This window comes from Notechis scutatus, chromosome 2 (assembly GCF_049901735.1).
Source record: "Notechis scutatus isolate UNSWTSFEM ecotype Mainland chromosome 2, rNotScu1.2, whole genome shotgun sequence".
NCBI classification, from domain to species: domain Eukaryota; kingdom Metazoa; phylum Chordata; class Lepidosauria; order Squamata; family Elapidae; genus Notechis; species Notechis scutatus.
In genome coordinates this window covers 203352907-203372214 of record NC_142010.1, presented here as the reverse complement: position 1 = coordinate 203372214, position 19308 = coordinate 203352907, and the positions used below count along the sequence as shown (strand labels likewise).

The window sequence follows — 19308 nt, the reverse complement described above, 5'->3', positions numbered from 1 at the left end:
CCAAGGATGGAAAGTTGCTTGCCAGCTGTTAGCATTTCTCTTTCTGTGAGTCATGTTTTTTTTTTCTTGTAAGGAGTCTTATCCAATATCTCTGTTCTACTTCGGTGACCTTTCTGCCTATAGAAAGGAAAAAGATCTATTCCCTCTGAGGCTGTAGATCAGGGCCAATTACCTGATCATTGCAAAACAATACACCCATCCTCTGACAGATTCAGAGGCATCAGTACAAGATCTGCTCCCTTTTCGATATGTATGTCACACAGGTGCTTGTGTCATGACAGTGCAGTGCTGTTTTTATTATTTTGAAATGTTTGAATATGTTCTGTCCTGCAGGCACCTCAGCCCTAGACTGATACAATCCTTTAAAGACCCCCAAACTACAGGTAATCGTCAGTTTACAACCACAATTGAACCTAAAATTTCTGTTCCTAAGAAAGAGAGTTGTTAATTTTGCCCCATTTTATGACCTTTCTCCTCACAATTGTTAAGTGAATCATTACAGTTGTTAATAACACAGTTTCTAACTGAACCTGGCTTCCCCATTGACATTTCTTGTCAGAAGGTTACAAAAGGTGATCACATGACCCCGGGACACTGCAACCATCATCATACATGCCAGTTGCCAAGCATCAGAATTTTAATCATATGACCATGAGGAGGTTGTAAACCGTCATAAGTCACTTTTTTCAGTGCTGTTGTAATTTCAGACGGTCACTAAACAAATAGTAAGAAGTCAGACTATCTGTATCACAGAATTTCTAGTTTCCCATTGTTTGCAAGGTAGAAAATATTCTTGAGAGAGGAACAATGGACCTTTAGGGAATGAAAACTGAATGACAAACACTGCCTCAAATTTTGCCTCACCAGCAATAATTTAGGAGAGCTTAGCTAACATGGCGCTTCCAGTGCCAGAGCTTACAGGCTGAAGTTAGGATAGCAATGTTAATGCTTTTACAAATGTAGAAAGGTAAATATGTGTGTATGTGTATAATTTCAATAGGTTCATTTCTATAGGCTACAGTCTATAGAGAGTGGGGTCCTTGGTTGTTTTCTTGCATTCTTTTCATTACCCAAACTAGATAACATCATCATTGCTAGTCCGGAGTGGGGTTTGCTAACACTGATGATGTTACCTAGTTTGGGTAACTCTACTCTACTCTACTCGACCAGGGTAAAACAATAGATGCAATTTACATAGACATGTGCAAAGCCTTTGATTCAGTGGTACATGACAAGCTACTGTTAAAACTAAACTCTTACAGCATTTCTGGATCCCTTTATAGGTGGAGTACTGCATTCCTGTCAAATAGGCAACAAATAGTAAAAATAGGGAGCACCATATCAAACCCTGCTCCAGTTAACAGCGGTGTCCCCCAAGGCAGTGTTCTAGGACCCACACTCTTTATACACTACATAAATGACCTTGTGATCATTTTATAAGCAACTGTGTCCTTTTCGCAGATGACATAAAACTATTCAACACCATCGACAATGCTACTGTCCTTCAAAGTGACCTTGATTATGTGTCTGAATGGTCAAACAATTGGCAACTCCAAATCTCGACCAACAAATGCTCTGTCCTACACCTTGGTAAAAAAAATCAACACACCAAATATAAGCTAGGCTGATATGACCTCATTGACGACCCTCACTCTGTCAATGACCTTGGAGTACTCATATCAAACGACCTGAGTGCCAGAGCTCATTGTAACAGCATTGCCAAAAAGGCATTAAGAGTTGTAAATCTAATCTTACAAAGCTTCTCCTCCATTAATATTGAATTGCTAACTAGGCCATACAAAACCTTTGCTAGACCAATACTCAGATACAGCTCATCTGTCTGGAATCCGCACTGTATATCAGACATTAATACAATTGAGCGAGTCCAGAAGTATTTTATGAGAAGAGTACTACACTCCTCTGCTCACAACAGAATAACCTACATCACCAGGCTTGAAATTTTGGGCTTGGACAACCTAGGACTATGCCGCCTACGGTTGGACTTAAGCATAGTACACAAAATTATGTGCTACAATGTCCTACCAGTCAATGACTACTTCAGCTTCAACTACAACAATACAAGAGCACACAACAGATACAAACTCAATGTAAACTCCAAACTTGATTGCAAAATGTACGACTTCAGCAACAGAATGGTTAATGCCTGGAATGCACTACCTGACTCTGTTGTTACATCCTCTAACCCCCATTTCTTTAACCTTAAACTATCCACTATTGACCTCACCCCATTCCTAAGAGGTCTGTAAGGGACATGTATAGTGCACAATCGTGCCTACCATCCCTGTCCTATTGTCCCCATTTATTCGTACCTATTTCCTGCATTCTTACTCATGTTTATACTTATTCCTATTATCTTGTAAGCAATTGACAAATCAAATAATAAAATAAAAGTCTTCAAGAAAACAACCAAGCTCAGAGAGCACCAAGGACCCCTCATTTCAACAGTGAGCTACAGATATTTTTCTCTATCAGTCTGTAAAGTATACTGTAAGCTACATTAAAAGTGAAGTTTAAACCCAGGAGTATTTTTTCTTTCCCTCACCAATGCCAAAAATAAACTGTGTCACGAAATAATATTGCACCAGATAGAATTCAACAGTAACGTCTACAAACAACCAGAAGGGGGGAAAATCAATTTTCCTCCTCTTTTACTTCCAACTGACCAGAATTAAATTGTTCAGAGCCTATCAAAACACCAATGAGATATCTCATTGTCTGCCACCAGCTACCTTGGACAAATATCCACACTATTTACCAGGTAGAAAGCTACTTGTTTCTAATAATTTTCGGGCACTTCGTTTTTGGGGGAGAGGCTCTGAGCCCATATATTTTATTTATTGATTAGGGTTAATTTTAGTTCTAAAGGTAAGAGGAAGATGACCATGTGAGCTTGCATCTTCACCTCCCTTATAAGGTAACTCTGGACAACTTACAGATTATAAAAAGATAAATAGAAAAAATAATTAAAATATGAAGACTACAAACTAAAGATTTAAAACTATGCAAAAGCCAAAACTAAGACACAGATGGCATGGGATGATGTCATTGTATTCAGTTGTGAGAGGCCCCCTCAGGACCCCAAGCCAACCCTCAAAACCAAGTTTTAATCTTTTAACCTTCTCATCTTTTCTACTACCTTCTCCTATTGATATCTTATTATTATATTTCTTTGTTTTTTGTATATACACTGAAAACGTATGCACTGGAGACAAATTCCTTGTGTGTCCAGTCACATTTGGTCAATAAACCTATTCTATTCTATTCTATTCTATTCTATTCTATTCTATTCTATTCTATTCTATTCTATTCTACTCTACTCTACCCTACCCTATCCTACCCTACCCTATCCTATCTTATCCTATCCTATTCCTTCCAGAAATCCAAAAGGCCCCAAATTTGTTGCTGTTAATTTCCCAGCCATAGTGAACAGGAATTTCTAAATACATCTTCAACTGTAACATTTTTAGCAATAGCACTTAGGCTTATATATTACTTTACAGCTCTCCCTAAGCAGTTGACGGAGTCAGCATATTGTCCCCAATAATTTGGGTCCTCATTTTACCAACCTCAGAAGGTGGAAGGCTGTATCAACCTTGAGCCCATCAGGATCAAACTCCTGGCACTGGGCAGAGTTAGTCTACAAATATTGCATTCTAACCATTGTACCACCAGGGCTCTTTTAACAGTTAAATAATCAGAAGATTAAATTCTACCAAGAGCTCTTTGAATTATAAGGTCAAACTCCCTCATCAAGCATTTGGTTAACATTCATTGTTTAGTTGAACCCAGAATTTCTTCCTCAAAAGAAACTAAAATTGGCTACCTTTATTGTAGAAAAAAAATAAAGCAATCAAATATACAGCCATGCAATGGGACACATTAATAAAATTGCTATGGTAAACCTAGACAGCAGTTTTCCACATCTTCTTGCCCTGGAGCTAATTAGGAACTGAACCAAAGTATAAAAATAGGAAAGATAGAAAGAAGGTAGTCAAAACTAAGGTGAGAGGAATTAGTTGTTGCTTTGCCTTTCTACTTTCTACTTTATTGCATACTTGTTAGTTAATATTGTTCCAATAACTGTCATGTAAATTAAAAAGAAATCCAACTGAAAATGCATCTAAATCCATGTGAAAATATTATTAAATTGCTATTTATTTATTTATTTATTTATTTATTTATTTATTTATTTATTTATTTATTTATTTATTTATTTATTTATTTATTTATTTATTTATTCATTCCTTCATATTTCTTTTCCATCCTTATATTTCACAATATAAGCATATATAAATATTATTTTTTGTTTGTGCAACAAAAACATTCTTAAAGTTTCGGGGGAGGGGGGAATCCCTCCAGAAGTGCATGTTGCATTTAACATTGAATGAATCCATGTGGATATTGCTGCAAACAATTTTGCATGTCCCCTTTGAGCATAAAGACTATTTTAAATAATACACCTGATGTTCCTAAATGAGATTGTCAAAATTATATCATCAGCATCACCACCACATTATTATTGATCTGACAGGAAAATGACCCTGACTTTAAGATGATTTACCCATCTAGTCAATTTAGAATTGGAAAGTTTAGCTGAAATCAATCCTAGGATTGTATCTTTGGATATTTATATGCACGTGTATATCCAAAAAGAACCATGTTCTACAAAAGGGCAAGATCAAGATTTAAAAATGCATTAATACTAATATAATTATTTACTGATTAAAATAAATAACAATGAACTAAGATACCTCATTTAGTAATTAAATGACCCCCTACCTAAGTAGTCCATTAATTCTTTTTCACAAAGTCCTCACATATAGAAGCCCACTGCAAGCCATACATTTCATGTCAATTAAACCAAGCTATATGCCCTTCACTTGCTAAAACTTGTACTCTCATTTTTCCAGCATCAAGTGTTATTCATGTTGTAAACTCGGTAATATTTTTGGCTGCTTTCAAATTTTTGTTTCTGCTTTCACTGAACTGAAAGAGTTTTAGTTTATCAGTTAGAACTATGGGAATGCTTAAGAAAGTGAAAGTGTCATGGAGATTCTATTTAGATTAGACTAACTTCAATGCGTGATGGCTCAGCAGTTAAAGACGCTAAACTTGTCAGCTGGAGAACTGACAGCCTGGTTCTGAGCTCCTCACAATGGGGTGGGCTACCATTACTTGCCCTAGCACCTGACCATCTAGTAGTTTGAAATCATGAAAATGCAAGTAGATTAATAGGTGCCACTTCAGTGTGAAGATAACAGCATTCTGTGTACCTTTGGGATATAGTCATACTAGCCACATGACCACAGAATTTTTCTAAGAACAACGTTGGCTCCCTGGGTCAAAAAACAGAGATGAGCACTATGCCCATGAGTCAGACATGACTGACAGGGATATCTTTACTTTAATTTTTATTTAGAATAGGTACAGCAATGTACATGCAGAAATGCACAAAATCGGAATAAAATCAAATGCATAGTATTGACAACTGCTCAGAATTCTTTCAGTTATAGAATGAAAACCAGTGCTCTTAAACAAAACAAAACAAACTGTTTAGTGTTTACATCAATTTCTGCTTGATATCTAGATGTTAAATTAATATTTACTGCCTAACTAGGAGCCCCAAAAATTTCAAGTGGTTTTCAGCTCCAGCAGCATAATTTATAGGTTTTACTGGAATGCCAATTTTTGTTCCTATTTGTCTAAGCTTTGACTAATATGTCTTCACTTCACACAAGCAATTGAATCAGCCAATGATTCATCTTCTTCTTAGCAGAAGCATTAAAAAGAAACCCAATATTTCTGATGAATGGGTTATTTTCTCCTATTAAAATCTAGTAATGATATAATTGAGTTGTTAAGTTGTATTCTCACATTTAAAACACAACCACTCTTCTCTTATTAGAAAAAAATGAAAGGGAGTATGTAACATTATCACAAAACGGGAGGATTGAAATGTCAAGAATCACACAGTTTGAATCATTTTTCATGATCATATCATGACATACTTATTTATTTGCTTACATAATAGGCAAAATCAGGTTGGATAGCACAATGGAAGAAATGGCGAAAGAAGAAAATGGCTATTAATTGTCCTTACCAAAGGTCTTGGTGAAGATCAAATCTTCAAGGCCATTTGAAATATCAATATGGTGAAACTTGGTCAAATATGGGAGGGAACCTCATTCCAGAGGTTCCATTTTTCGTGAATCTCCTAAAGTACATCTGATTCCCATCCTACACTCAAGGTTTAGATCAACAATTACCCTCTTTCTCTTGATCATTATATCTATTTTATCTTTCAGAACACAAATTCTGCCAAAGTAATGTATAAATAATACAAATATTCATAAATAAATAAGCAGTTCTAAACCATGCAGTAACTGCCAATATTACTACTGCTAACAATAGTATTTTCTGGAAGTTTTTTTTCAAGAAAAACAAGAAAGTCCAGTTGCCTCTTCAAAAAGCACTTTTGGGACAACTGTGACCTGGATGACTGAGAATCTCCATAGACAACTAGCAAAATACATCCCATAGTATAACATTCACTCCTCTATTGCAACAAGCAGACTACGGTGACTGTCCTTTGTGGTGCCTAGGAAGATGGACGTAGCCCATCAATTTTGTTTCTCTGAACATATCCCACTTAGTTTCAGACATTACTTCAACTTAATCATTTTGATATATCTCTGTATCTTACTTCATGTTTCCTACAATGGCAGTTTTTTAAACTTTTTTGCTGGTTCTATTGCTCCCCAAAAGAATCTGTCATTAAGAAAGAAAATTCATCCACGACTACAAAAACAATTTACCCCAAGGACAGGTTTCAGCCAATTTAGAAGTATACAGTGAGAGAGAAGTCAAAAATAGAACAGGGATCCAATCCTTTAGGGAAGGGCATCATCCTAATCTTTTGGCACTGCCTCATCTCCATAGATGCCCCTGACTTTCTATAATATTATTACATTATAATAAGCATAAAAATGGTTGATGGACATGAACCCCCCCCTCCCCCAAATGTGAATAACTTTTGAATCAAATGGACTATTCTGCTTTGATTATTATGCATACTTAGATGTGTCTTCATTATAAAGTACACATTATTTATCTATATATAGTGGCAAGTACATCTGAACTAAATTCTACCATCTCTTACATCACAAAGATTCCTGATTTTATTTCTTTGGGAGGACAAAAAAAATCAATTCTAGTACATTTTGGTAATTTTTATACAAGATTCACAAAGCATGATTTGATCTTGTCAGCCATTTTTAAGGATAGTAATATCAAAAGCACATCATCCAAACTCCTGTACTGTTTTCTCTCTCAAAAAAAAAAGCTATTTTGCTACCAAAATGTTTTAACTATTCTGTGGTTATTTTGTCTAAGACTTCCGTTTTTGGATGCTATATATTCTTATGTGCCTTAGAAGCAAAATATATGTATATTCTTTTCCAAAAATATTCCATTGTGACAGGGATACTATACACATTTCACACATTTCTGATGCTTCTGAGGACCTTTTCAATCTGATGTCTTCTTTAGGGAAAGCTATCTTGAAGTAAAGAGACAAGTTTTTTGGCTGCCTTCTTCCTTTTTTCCTCCAAAGTCCCTGTTTATTATTAAGAAGCCAACAGAGACCCTGTTGCTTGATCCTACATATTGAAATTCTCATAGTGCCATCCACCAGCCGCCTAATGTTGGAATCTAACCTTTATATTATAAAGCTAGAGATTACCAAATGAAATTTGCCTGAGCTTCTTGGGAAGGAACCCTATGACATAAAACTGTCCTTTCCCTAATCAAAATATCACCTGAATGAAGTCATCATGTTTAGCCTGATTACATTTTCCCTCTCCATATATGTTCAGCTGCATTTGCCTCTCCCAAAATGTCATTTGATTATGAGAAAATAAACAGGAAGGGACTCAGAGGGAGTTGGTACAGGGCCTGCTTGTTTACCTGCCGCAGCTTTCTTTGCCGAAGAACAAATGTCATGTAAATGGTGCGCTGGCAATCAGCTGCCAATCACCCAGGCTTGGCATTCTTGATGATTTGCTAAATCATTTAAAGAGACATGCTTTACTAAATGAAAAAATATCAGCAGCAAGGACCTGTGTTTAAACATGGGGCTGAGTTATTATCCCAGTAGGCTGAAATGAAATGAAGACATCTTCCAATTAAAGCTTGCAGATGAACCAAGACAGCCCCTTCTCTCTCTCCTCCTCCTCCTCCTCCTCCTCCCCCCCCCTTTTTTCATAAAGACAAGCAGATTATGATTGGAAGAGAACAGCGGCAAAGGCTTTCATTACAAGCTGATTATGGTGATATAATTCCCAGTACTGTGTGTCTGCGGGCCCAACTTCACATTTGAAGGTTTTTAATATAATTTCCTTAGGGTGAAATGCTGAAGATTTATTAAACTTTATGAAGGGCTCACAGATCCAATTTAAGAGGACATATCATGGGGCAAAACTGACAGATGATAAAATACATTGCAAGTTTTTTAAAATATATATATATATATATATAGTTTTTTTAAAAAAATAGCAAGGAAGGAGAACTTTAAGCAGGAAAGTGTTTTTGAAATAATTGCTTATTATTATTATTATTATTATTATTATTATTATTATTATTATTATTATTATTATTATTATTATTATTATTATTATTAAAGTTTGGTGAACTCAGAGGTTAACACATTCATCATTTGCCCCATGTATTTTCAAATGGTTTTGTTACATTGAGAAAAAGGTCTGCAGCTTATTGAAAACTATTGATATCTCGAATTATCTTATTATAAGAGAGTTAAGAATAAGCCAGGCATAGTATGATGAAACCAGAATTGTTTCTACTGGGCTTTAGGGATATTGAGGTAGAAAAGAAATATGGGAAATTAATACTATATATGGTAACTGCAGCAAGATTAGTGTATGCACAAAGATGGAAGAGTATTAAATACTCACTGTGGAAGACTGGATTATAGAATTGACGGAACTTGCTAAAATGGTGAAACTGATCAGTTCGGTCAGGAAGAAATAGTAAAAACCTTTTAAAAGAAAATACTGGAAAACTTATATGGAGTTTTGTTGCAAGAAAAAAAAAACAGATTGAATAGATGATTTATGGATCTGGAGACTACAAATAGTTAAGGGAATTACAAAGTAAGAAAAAAAGAAAAGAGGAAGGGAAAAGATGGCAACTCTTCATTGGAAAAGAAGGACAAAAGTCATAATTCTGTATTTTCTTTCTTTATTCTTTTCCTTAGCTTTGCTTTGAATATACTATTATTATATTTAAAATTCTAATAAAAATAAGTAAAAATGAATTAAGATTAGGAGCCCTATTTCTTAGCTTTACAGGTGTCATAGTGGTTAAGAGTGGTGTTGTGGCCTACTGGTGAAGATACTTGCCTCCCACTTGGAATGTTCAATCCTAGGTAGCAGCTGATGTTTCTTTTTCAGGGCACAAAGAGAAATCTCTGCTGCGAACTCCAGGTAGGCATCAAGAAAGACGTTTGGCCAGTAAATGCTTAGCTCACATCCCACCAACTAGGAGTACAATGGCACACTCAAGATAGAAAGGTAAGGATATAAGATCAATAGGAGCATATTTAAAAAGACAAAAAAGCAAAAGCACTTTATTAAATGCATATTGTCAATTAGGCACTTTCAGATGAACAAAAGGGAAGAATTAGTGCTAGTTCCTATCTTAATCAAAGTAGTTTTGACTTTTGTTGCAACAATTTGGGAACTAATCATAGAAAATTTTCAGGTCCTCAATTACTGCTGATCAAATCAAAATCAGATCCACATATGAAGAGTTAATGAGCTATTTTATTGTTCATGCCCATGACACAGGAATTCTCTCAGAGTAGTAGTTCACTAGTATAGATAAGAGTCTAAGTAAATCTAGATAAACCAGACTAGATAAGTTTCAAAGGCATTCAAGGGGGAACTGGACTTTGCTCTCTTGTGCCTATGTGCCTATGTAGAGATTCCAGACTGATTCCCTGCTTGGCTCTTCCTCCTGACTCAGCCAGTCTCTCTCTGACAAATAAATAATATAAGCTCTATTCATGGATTTAATCAAATGTGTGGGAAGTTAAAACTTGTCCATTTCCTCCCCAGTTTTAATGCAATCAGTAGGAAATGCAAACAAAAGGAAATGTTTTCTTAAATGGGATAATAATGCAGGAAATTGCTTTAGTAGAGGACAGGCTTGCCAAGTGTGCTATGCTTACATTTTGCTCTCTTTTGATATTTTTTACTTGACATTTGGGAAAATAAGGGGCAGAATGGATCAGATGCAAGGATAACAGTCATAGCCCGATCCTCTGCTCCTGTTCAAGTCATAGATACATGCAAATTAATGTTTGAACAGAGCTGAATTTTTGTTTTAGAGGAATTAAAGGAAGTGAGATTTTACTTAGCATTTTTGGAGTGCCCAAGTCAGCATGGTATTCTTTTTATGGTTCCAATGGAAATTAACATGGGAAACCACAAAGAAGTAATGGAATTCTATACATACCTTGTTGTTCTAAATTAATATATTAATAAAATAGTACTGTTTCTATATGCTTCCCAAAATGATAGCTGCATTTAACTAAATCAGGATTTATCTTTCTCTTCCTTATATTTTATAGTTACCTTTACTTCTCATATGCTTACATAGTCCAAACTCCCACAAACCTTTCTAAAATAATATTTAAAAATGCAAGATTCCAGCAACAATAACCTTGTAGGTGGTTACAATTAATGTAATAACACTATTAAGCCTACCTTAAAAAGAAATATTAGTTTACAACATAGGGATTTAACAAAATTGGTTTGCCTGGGATGTACACATATAAAACTCAAATATCTAGCTGTTAAGTGAGTATTAAAGAGTGGCTAATGATCTTTATTGTAATCTTACTCCAGTTTGCTTGATGTACTTGTCAAGAAAATGGCAAATCAGAAACAATACATCTAATCTGACAATAAATTTCTCAACTGATCCAAGTTTATACAACACTAGAAATACTTTGGCATCACATTATTAATCTGCAGGACTCATACATTTATTATGACTTCAAAAGCAGTATGTGATTAACAGCACTATTGTTAAAATATCTGATTTTCTTTTCCCATGTATACAATTGAATGGAACATAGGGGTTTATTTAGAGGGTGGAAAACCCTTAGGAAAAAAAAGTCATATAGATTTTATACTACTATAAGATTTATGTTTCAATTGGCATAAGAAATGATCACAAAAAGCTTTCACGTGAATATTGTATTATTAATATGGTCTTTCCAAATTAATATTAGAAAACACTGCATAAGAATTACATCCAGCGAAAGATATTACATCCAGTAATCATAAGGGAGGGAGGGGGTTAAGACCTAAAAAAATGGTAAAATATTGGACAGAACACAATAATATATAATATCTGTAATACATATTCAGCCAGGTTTAGTCTAATTCTCTGACAGAACATGGGGTGGAGTGAAAAGAGGAATCAGCCTAGAGTCCCTATGTAACCATAAGCAAATTATATCCAGCCCTCCCGGAATGCCCTTGACCTTATCTAATTCTAAGCAGGTGCTGACCCTCAGTTTAAAAGATTCTTGTGCATAGGCTTTTAGCAATAAATCAGTTTATTGAACCTTCACATGTTGACCTGGTCTTTCATACCTGACAAATTCCTAGTAATGAAACATCACCTTACTTTTTTGCGGGGGGGAAGGGGGTAGGTGATTCCAGGCTGCTTAAAGTTGTAATTTACTTATAATTAAATAACTATTTTAACTGTAATTAAATTATTACAAGTATCTTAGTGATCTGTTGTAATAATAGAATTTTCCTCCCCCCCCATCATGCAGCCTGATAATCTTCCTCCCCCCCCCCTCCCTTTTCAGTCCTAGTTGAACTGAGCTTGTGACAGGGAAGAAAAAGGTGGTAAATGCCAGAGAGCCATAAATCTTAACAATGCTATTAATCACATCCTTTTCTTTAAAATCATAGCAAGTACAGTTCATGATTGATTAATATGTTTAATCTGAAACAATAAAATTAGCAAGATCAAGTTTAATTCCAAGAATATCCTGGTTTTTCCACATGTTCTGGAGAAAGTATTGATTTTGAGGGATTCTCCCCCAAAGAAATAAAAAATACACTTTTTGATAGGGAAGGAAAGTTCAAATGAATATTGTGCCCAGGATCTGTCAGAATAGAGTAGACCTCCAAAATGGATCTCAATATGCTGGCCTAAGTTTCATCTTGATATGTTGTTCTTCTTTGGAATAAGTTGTTCAACATCTTGGGATCTTTAGTTCCATGGTTACACAGAAGCTTTATTTTGTTTTCCTAGGGTCCTGCAGTCTCCCAAAAACTAGAAGCTGGATTGGATTATTCTTCACATTGATACTGCTTTCATAATCAACTGATAGGATCAGACTGGTGTTGTATTTGCAAGCTTTTCAGGGGGCATAGCCATCCAAGAACCTCTAAGATGATGACATGAGCCATATCATCTGCTCCTCTATCAAAGAAATTGTGAAGAAATTGGCTGCGCATTTTAATACAAACTTGTACAATGCGGAATGCAGTTATCTAGTAATAATGATTAACTGATTGTTTTACATCACAGTGATCCCTCTGATAGTTAACAGCTGAATTAAAACATCAACAATAAACCAACACAGCAACAAACAATATCACCATGTTAAAAATGCAAACTACATCAAAACAATAAAGCAAAGGAGACAATATTTGCACTATTCTAAATTTTGCAGCGGCTGTTTGTAGTGCCTACAAAAATCTGCACATTACAGAATATGCACATACATATATATACATACTGTGTATACAATGCTATGTATAATATGTATGCATATCAATATGTATACAAAAGTATGCATATTAATAAAAACAGTACAAAGCACAGTATTATTTCCAAATTATTTTACATGTATTCATTTCAAAATCAAGAGAACAGCACTTATTCTGAATGCATTCAAATAATAGACATCCTGTTTGAAGCTAGTGGCTGCTTTCACAAAACACATTACCATTATAATAATTTATACCTTAATATCTTTGTGCGATATGTGAATCCAGTCACTGTAGTTCACAAGACACGGTTTATGATTTAACTTCGTGCATGAATCAATTTTGTTTTATTCAGTGACCATGATTAAACAATCCCCCCTGGATCCAGATATCCAATTTTCAACCGCATCTTCATTTTTTTCAAAAATGAATATAGATTGAGATCTCACCTAACATTCTGTGTGTTTTTTTCTTTTCTTTTCTTTTTTTCCTGTCTCTGGCTAAATTCTTAACTTGGCACTATATCTGCTTCCTGACCTCTTAGAGTTTACAAGGTCTGTACACTGTAGGCTTAGACTGTTTTACAAGATCTATTTTATTGCCAAAGTGATCTTGTAAAGACCATTTATTTACACGTACAGAAGGACCTGAAAAGGCGGCTGTGCAAAAACAAACAGAATCCTATTGCTTCAGGGCTCCATCTGATTTCCAGTAAGAATCAAACAGAAATATATTTAAGGGCAGAGAGGGGACAGCTAAAGTATATTTTAAAAAACCATTTTCTTCATTTCTCTGAAAAGTATAGCACTGCAGTTCTCTCCCGTCCCACCTGTGATGACCTGGGACAAGGCACAAAGGTCACTCCAAACACTCCTAGTTCTTGTTGAGTTTTAGAGCAAAGTGCACACACACACACACACACACACACACACACACACACACACAGCCTCTGGCTGCGACCAGTCCAGAAAAACAAAGGAAAAGAGAAATGAGTCCACAAAACAAGGAATAAACAAGGAGTCCACGAAGTCAGGAATAAGGCACTGAGTCTATGAAGGAAGGAAGAAGAAAGCAGTCCTGCAAACTCCAAATGTCTGTACTGGCACACCAAACTCTATCAATTCAGTGTTTGTTCCCAACAAATGCCCCTTCCCACAGCGTCTCCTTAAATCTCAGTCCCTAGGTGTGCCTTGTGAAGAGGGGTGGGATTCTCTCCTCCTCAGTTGTTAGGTTGGCCTGCACTGTTCCTGCCTTCTCTCTACTCTCCATGTTCGGAGATCAGGAGGGAGAAGTCCTTGCTCATTGCCTAAGCTCCATTGCTCCTCATTTCCACTGCTTACCCTCTCTTGGTCATCCTGCCCCCATTCCTCCCTGCTAGCAAGCCATCCTAATCTTGAGGGGCCTTGGGCTGCCTCAGCCTTCTCCTCCCCACATTCCTCCGAAACCAACAAAGACACCCCTCGAACCAGCTCCAGCTCCAGTTTGTCCTCCTCTGCAGATTCAGGCTCCCACGGGGGCATGACACCACCTTTTCAAACAAGTTCTGGCTTCAGATGGGCTGGCGTCCTGCAGTTGAACTTTGGAAGGGTATACACATTGACAAGTACTCCTGCCCAAGATAAAGTGGCTTGTATTAAACAGCGGTATCTTGGGAAGCAAGCTTACATTGATTACTTTATTCTTTTGGGAAGCTGCTGGAATATGTTATGAGTCCCAACTTTTATCCTTGACCACAGAGGAAGAAGGATCTAATCAAAGAAACTTTGCATGTACGGGGAGCAGGGTGCTTGTAGATGATAGCTGATGATGATTGCGGTGTGACTGAACCTAGCTATCAAATGAGAAGTAATTTACTTTTCACATTAGGAAGACTGGCAGCCAAGTGAGCTCAAAAGAACTGTTCAGGAGCTCTTAGTCACAGGCAGCTGAGCTTCATCTTTCCCAATCTTTGGCAAGTAAGAAAAATGATAAATCTAAGTCCCTATGGCCTGATCTATAGATATAAACATATTGTCTGGGGAGGGGCAGGGAGATTTGAAATGGATTTCTGCTCCCAAGGTCATTAATTTTAAAGCTGCAATGTGAAGTTCAGGTCATGAAAAGCTTTGCTTTAAGGCGAAAGCTCTGATATGATGATTCTGAGTTATCTGTAAGACTAAATTATTAAGAACATGTTTTTGCCCAGAGCAAAGATAGCTGAAATGAATAAAACTATATACGTATCTCATATCAAACAAGGGCATGTTTGCCAATATGTGTGTGTGTGTGTAGGTGGGTGGGTAGGTGGGTGGGTGGCAGAAAGAGAAAGAATACCACTTTGCTGTTGTTTCTTTTGTATTTTCATCTTTAATCACAGTATGTGATGTTCAATACAAACTGGTCTTTCCATATCTTTAATGAAAGCTTTCTAAATTATGTTCCATCTACATATGGCTTTTAGTTTATTGTTTATCAGTTATGAACATTTAATCTATAAATATCAAGTTCACCAGTACATAGGACAACTTTTCAATTTGCAATAAACATAATTTTACAGTTCCATCAAAGCTAAAAATTTCTTATTTCTGCAGAACTCAATGGTTAATCAGTTAATCAGTTAATGAATTTAAAAGGATTTAATTTTGACTGGATGATGCTCATAGAAATCTGAAGAAGGGATTATTCTGGACTTATAGCAATTCTGTGGAAAAAATCATGATCTGAAATTTGAAAAATTATTTCAATCCAGGAAAAAGTTATTTAGTTTCCAGAATATTTTATAAGGATTTTTTTTTAAAAAAATGCTTCCAGTCTTTGAGCTCTATTAAGTTTATATTATATTTTCCAAGGAGGGCAATTAATTACCAGGAAGCTAAATACCTATGCAGTGGAAAAAGTTTTAATTAAATTGACCCTACTCATTATTGGCACAATCATTTCATATTTTCAAAAGAAAAGATGGAGTGCTGATTAAAGAACCAAGAATTGAAACCTTTTCATTCTTGTAAAATATAGCAAACTAAGATGGGTGGAATAAGGTTAAGAATAATCCTGGGATTTCTGGTTTGCAAGGCTTCGGCGGTGGCAGGAATCCGCGATCGTGCGCGGTTCCTGCTGCGCTCGCTGCCGAAGTGCCTCCGATCCAGCTGGATCTGGAGGATATGGTTGCCCCGTAGAGGCAACCGAAGAGAGAGGAGATCCGGACAGGGGTTTGGCGGTATTGCAAACCCCCTCCTCAGCCAGCTAAACTCCTTTTTCCCAAGGCGGTGGAGCGGCGGTCAGCAATGGCCGCCACAAAGAAGCCTGCAGCCGGGTAAGATTGTGCAGGAGGAAGTTGGAGAAAGTGAAAGTTTTTTGGCTGAACCCAGACAACAAGGAACTTTTAAATACCCTGGAATCTTAATTGTTTGAATGATACATTGTTCCCTAAGAAAATTGGAAAGCGGCGGAAGAAAAGTGAAAGGGAAAGTTATTTTCTCTCACTCTCCCTCCCCATGGAAATAGCTGATGGAAATCGGAAAAACCTGCTTGGGCACAGAAGGTAACTAAACTTGAAATTTAAAGCCAAGGGGATAAAAGATTTCTGAACATTGGAATTAAAAACTAAAATCTTCTTTGCTATAAGTGGGAGGGAAGAGGTAAAGAACTTACTTTAAGATTGTATTGAAGGAGACTGCTTGGAGTTTATAAGACCAGAAATAAAAGGCAATAAGGCTTCTAAAAAATTACTTTGGAACTGTGTAATTGAACTCTACCTCAGGAAGAGAAAATATAAAAAGAAGAAAGTACTAAATGAAACAATTTATTTTGATTTGGATTGCTTTGTGACTTTGGGATTTTTGGGAACTACTTCTTGAAAGTTTAAAAACATTTGAGTTGTTTTTAAGAAAAAAAATGGCATTATCTGTTGAGGAATTGCAAATGGAATTTCAAAAGCTAAAAGAAGAGGAACAAGAAGGCAAGGGCTCTTCTGGATCTATTTTTCACTTTTTAGAAATGGCGATTTCTACCTACCAAGAAATACAACAACAAGAAGGCTGGGATGAAGGAGAAGAAGCCATCTTTAATGGACAGACAATCTTACTTGAGGAAGATAAGAGAAAGGGGGGAAAGAAAATGGAGAATTCAGAACTTAAAAAAAGCAACCAAGAAAGGGAAAAATAAGATGTAAAATCGATACAATGTCAGAAAGCAACAGAAAAGAGAAATACAACAGAGAGGGAAGATTAAGAGAGGGGAGTTTGAGAGATGGGGGTGGGGGGCAAAAAGGCTAGAATTGATAAGAAAGAAAGGGAAAAAGGAAAAAGAAGTCATAAAGGTTTAAAACAAGATGTTAAAAACAGGTTTTTTTCAGAGACAAAGGGTAAATTATAATTTAAAAAATGATTCTGCAAAAGTACATAAGATTGTATTGTAGATTTTCGTATTTGAAATTGAGTGAGAAAACTGAAATATTATATGAGTTAATGATGCATTAAAGGGCGTATAAAAATGTTTAAGATTTAATAATAGAGTTTAACTTTCTATGGAATATTGTTTTTACTATTTTATAAACTTAATTCTCTGTTTTTTGTTTCATTATTCTAAAATGTAATATTTAGAATGTACTAAGCAGAATCAGTATGGAAAGTATGTGTTATTTTAAGTGTTAAATTTAGGGGAAAGATAAAAAGTTGTCATACTTCAACCAGTGATTACAGGAGAAATATTGTATTAGAAAGAAAAGATAGATAATTGAAAAAGAACAGACAAAAGATGTAAGTATAATTATCTAAATTGAGATGAAATAAATAAAATAGAATGAAGAGAGTGAATGAAGAGAGAAAATATATAGAAAATATAGAATGTTAAATAAGATATGAAATAGTATATTAACTGAGCATGAATTTGATTTATGTCTGTACAAAAAGATGTAACCCGGGGTAAGCCGCTTTCCAAAAAGAAGTTTTATGTATTTATGTTTTGTGTTTTGTTTGTTTATGTTTGAATTAATAAAATGTTAGAAGAATGTTGGAAGAGAATAATGAAATTGTATAAGACAGATGGATACAATGAAAATATACAATTTAAGGCAAAAGAAATATAATTGAATAGAAGGAAAGGGAGAAATAAAAAGAAGTTGGGAAAAGATATGAAGTTGAACAGATAAGATAAATATACATATTAAACTGTGCTTATATGGAAATGTGATAATTTGGAATTATCCTGTCTTTAAATAAGATGTTTTATTTGTTTTTGTTTTTTAGAAAAGATGTCTTATGTTATTATATTCTACGTTTTGTTTGTTTGTGTATTGTTTTTAAAAATTAATAAAATTTGTTTAAAAAAAAAAAGAATAATCCTGTTGAATCACCCCAATTGTCTATTGAAATTTTCTGCTCTCCAAGAAAGCTAGCAAAGCAGGAGTACATGTGAACACAATAGCATTTTCCATCAGTTGATATGAATTTCACAGGGTCTAGTAAGTATAATCATCCGCATTAATGATTATTAATGATCTTATACTCCATCAATTGATCAAACCCCTCCTGTACCTCATCTTTGACTTCCTTAATTTAACTATTATATGAAGAAACAATATCCTTGTCTGTTTTAAATTTTGAACTATTTACCTGCATTGGGTGACCAATGGCATTTTGAGATAGGACTTTCTTTTTTCTATCATATTCATCCTTTTTTCCTTTCCCCCTATCTTAAAAAACTCTGAGTTCTGTAACTTTTCCTCACAAGAAAGCTACTTTAGTCACACAATCATTTGGGTTGCACTTCTCTACATCGCTTCATAATCTCTGATATTATTTTACTAAAGCTGAATCAAGTAACTGAAATTGGGTAGCAGCATACTGACACATATTTTTTGCATTTGCAAATATTCTTTCTTATCTCCGCTAATCAGATATTTTGATTGAGTTACCTAAGAAAATTCCAAAATTCTTTCCGGTTCTCTAAATTTCCCACATTTACTTTATTGCATTTACAGACATTTTGTTGATATTCTTGTTAATAATTGTAATCTCCACCTATTTTTATATTTCTACTTTAAACATCTACTTGTATATTTTTTGTTCAACTCTGTCATCTTTTGGGGGAGGGAAGAAGTGGAGGGGGATTAGAAGCATTTTAACCCCAATTCCAATTCAATACATACCAAAATATTAATTTTAATATTTGTGACAGGACTACACCTAAATGATATGTTGAAATGTTCTTTCTTTTTCCTGTGTATATTCTTTGCTTAATGTGTATAAAATACTTTTGCTTTCACATAAATTAGAGATTTCATAATTATGTAGCTTAATATATCTACTTGTAAGAGCACAACAACAGAGCCAGCTTAGTGTAGGCTAGAAACCCAGAGACTGTGAATGTTCATCCCACCGTAGGCACAGAAGCCAGCTAATTGACCATGGGCCAGTCACTCTCTCTCAGCCCTAGAAAGGAAACAATGAAAAGCCACTTCTGAAAAATGTTTAGAAAAAGTCAGTTCAAT

The 19308-nt window shown here is 35.3% G+C and overlaps 1 long non-coding RNA gene across 1 annotated transcript in view; it reads left to right on the top strand.

Annotated features, from left to right (window-relative positions):
- Positions 1-16153, top strand: part of LOC148132479 (uncharacterized) — a 144293-nt gene extending 128140 nt beyond the window's left edge. Inside the window, exon 2 of the long non-coding RNA XR_015748056.1 lies at positions 16062-16153. This is a non-coding gene — a long non-coding RNA (uncharacterized LOC148132479). The remainder of the gene's footprint in view (positions 1-16061) is intronic.
- The last annotated feature ends 3155 nt before the right edge of the window (positions 16154-19308 follow it).